Source organism: Eucalyptus grandis, chromosome 5 (assembly GCF_016545825.1).
Source record: "Eucalyptus grandis isolate ANBG69807.140 chromosome 5, ASM1654582v1, whole genome shotgun sequence".
Taxonomy (NCBI): Eukaryota; Viridiplantae; Streptophyta; class Magnoliopsida; order Myrtales; family Myrtaceae; genus Eucalyptus; species Eucalyptus grandis.
The window spans coordinates 24121138-24124817 of record NC_052616.1 but is presented as its reverse complement, the minus strand read 5'-3'; positions in this window follow the sequence as shown (position 1 = coordinate 24124817).

Below are 3680 nucleotides of genomic sequence, written 5' to 3'. Positions count from 1 at the left end.
CCAACAAATTCACATAGGCTACGTTTGGTAGTAGGATGAAATTTGGGGGATATGATAAATTATCCAACCCTACATTTTAGTACCTCTCCAAATAAGATAAAGTCCGATATAAAAAAATATAAATGGATAAAATTATCTCATGAGAGTATGGGATAAAATGATAAAATTTATATCTATATTAGAAAGTTATTTTATTAAATAAAACATTTCTTAAATTAACAAATTAAATTTATATTTCAATACAAATAATATTTGAATTCTAATATAAGAAATTCAAAAAAAAATTAGTTTTTTAATTTAATCTTATTTTTATTTATATATTCGCATTTAATTCAATTTTATAATATAAATTCAATATGTAAATATAATATATTTATATTTATCACATTTTTTAGGTATTTATGCATTCTAGATATATGAGTACAATTTATAATTTAATAAAATTTTATTAGAGAATGATAGGGGAAGGAAGAATAAAAAAAGAAATTAATTAAAAAGAAAGGAAAATAAAATAAAATAAAGTAGGCAAGAGTGTTTGAGAGATTTTTACTATATTTGCTTTTAAAATTTTTGGTTCATTTTTACTAGTATGCTTTATACCGAACAATGTATAAATATATCTGACTTTATCACTACAATCACCAAACCGTGGTGATATAATATAATAAAATAGTTGGATTTTATATCTTATCCTATCTAATTCTATTATAATTAGAAATTCAGACAACCAAATATAGTCATAAGGTTTACAAGAAGAGATATGTATACATGTTTGAGATATGTGTACAAAATTGATACCTTTTAGCTGTGCTTTGGTTGTTTGGACTATCCGGATGGGATATAGATCAAATTGGATATAAATTGGATTTTTGATATTTTATATAATGTTTGCAAACATTCAAATGCCCACACTAGAATGAATGTTGCTCGTTCAAATGGATTAAATGTCTCCATAATGGCTCTGCCATCGACAAATCCCACCTCATTCCTTGTCAGACCCCACCTCCTCCACCTTCTCTGTTCATGCCGAATCGAATGTCGACCGTTTAAATCTCCGAGCCCTTGTGGACGTCCATGCTGCCTAGACATCACCTGTCGTGGAAAGTCTTCTGTAACCATTGGTCCCTCCTCCATCTTCATCACCAGCCTGCAATCTTTAGATTTTGGGTTCATCTCATTAATTCATCCTTGTCTTCTTTGTTTCCATTATAGGAAGATAAATCTCATTGCTTATCAATCCACTTTTAACATATTCCGACTTTTGTCCTTCAATTATTATGTCGTTCAAAGATGGATTCTTAGGTCAAGGTCAAGGTCACTGTGGCTGAGGCCCAGTCGAGCTCCAATCTAGCTATGGAGCTCCTCCTTAGAGATGCTGTGGGTGCTAGAGGCGATGAGCGCCGATCATGGGTGGGTAGAGGGGACATATAAGAGAGATGAGTGTGAGACATACCTATCCTTTCATCCCAACTCTATGTAGGATTAATCTGATTATATTTGGACATATTCAATTTTTGATTGCCCAAAACTATGGATAGGATAAAAGTTATTCTATTCAGGATTATAATCGGCCCACCAAATGCAGCCTGAGGTTTGATTCTCATTAGGATTTTATTAAGTTTCATTTTTACTAAGTAGGGACATTATGTTTCATTAAATTTTCCCTCTTTGTCGTTGAAAGTTGCATTTCAAGATCAAGGTCGAGCTCCATCATGGATGAGGTCCCCATCTGGCCATGGAGCTCCTCCGTGGAAGCTAAGGGCAGCAGAAGAGGCTGGGGGTGGTGTAGGCTGTCGATGCCAACTATGGCTAAGTAGATGGGACATAGACGAGAGATGAGTGGGAGACATAACTCACCCGATATATCACATCCCTTAGATGAGATTATTTAATATGGACTATACCTAGTCGATATCAGGACATCCAGATTTTGGATTGCCTTAAACACTGGATTTGATCAAAGTTATCCTGTTCAGTGTTATAACTGGCCCAATAAACGCAGCTTGGGGGTTTTATTCTTTTTTGGATTTTATTGAGTTTCATTCTTAGTTCAATTAGGATACTATGTTTCATTTTACAATATTGTATATAATGAGAGGGCAATGCTTTTCTTCTTTCCTTTCGGTCAGTGCGGCAAGACTCTTTCAATTGATGGAAAAAAAGGGGGAAGAAGCAAAAAAAAAGGAAAAGGGAAAAGAAATCAAAGAACTGAAAGGGATGAAAAAGGAAAACATATAAAAGGTACACGAGTTTCCTCACAAGCAATTTGCTTCCTTTCTAGTGTTGAAAGCGAATCAATACACTTTTAGCGACCGCCCAGTACGTTTCACTTGGCATGAAAGGATGCCAATTTGACACTAGAACATACTCCGGACCTTCCATTTCACGGAATCCGGCAAAGGCTTTTTGTCCTTCCATTTTGTACTCCCGTGCAATCATTCATGCATTTGTTCCATATCTTAGAGTTCAATTCACTCCTCAATTAAACTACACGTAATGCATGGGATGCAATTATCATTTAAATTATCTACATGAGGTGATATATATCAGGACACTGATAATAAATTAAATGACTTCTCAATGACATGCAGTGCTGTTCAAAAAAAAAAAAATGACATGCAGTGTGACATGCATATTACAGAACTAACTAATTCCATGTATGATATGTATGCAATACACTGAATATAGAAATTCATTTAATTTAATATTTTGAAGTTATGGATAAGAGCAAAGTTCATGAGCCTTAACTTTAACAACACAACTTTCGATTGTTTATCTACAAGTCAAATATTTTTGTTTACAATTGAAAAAAGGGTTATAAAGAGAAATAATCTCCAAATATCCTTATATAGTATAGCTTTTAAAAATAAAATAAAAATAGTAGAAGGAAATAAACCTTCTTAATAGAAAAAATAAACAAAAGTAGAACAAACCAAAGCTTGTATCTTTCATTAATTCATTTCATTCAATGAATTACATTCATCTATGAAATTCATGTATCATTTTTAGTCTTTAAAGGTTGTTCTCAAAGAAGAACAATTTTCTTCTTATTGACACTAGGGGTACACAAAGGAACCCGGAATTGCCTAGACTCGGCTGGAACCTGGATTGGACCAACTCGGAATTAGTGGTTCTTCTTTGTGTCCGATTCCCCGATTCCAATTTGTAGGAATTGACGAGTATTGATCTCAAGTTCCGATTCCATGCAAGGCGTTCCACCCACCTCGCCCATCCTGCACTAAACCGATATTATAATAATATATTAATTTAATGTTAAAAATGAAAATACGAAAATCATGATCTGAAATTTAGGCTCATTTTCATTATTCTCTCATGTCTCTTAGTTCACCATCTCCATCTCTCTCCAAATCACTTGAACTCTCTTTGTCTCCATCTTTGTTTCTCCATGTCACGACCTCTCTTTCGACGCCTCTTACATGGGCGCTTGCGGAGGTTAATGCCTCGCGAAGGCTATTAGGCTTAGCTTCAGTTTCCAAGCCCACCAATTCACGACTTATGGTTTGAGTTTTCAACCTTAAATTGATTTTAAATAGGAATCGCCACCACCAATTTGGGGTGGGTTGATTAGAGACTCAAGTGAAATATTGGGAGAAATATTTCATTCTACGCAACCAAAAAAAAAACTAGATCGATAACTTAATTACACTAGTTAATCAATA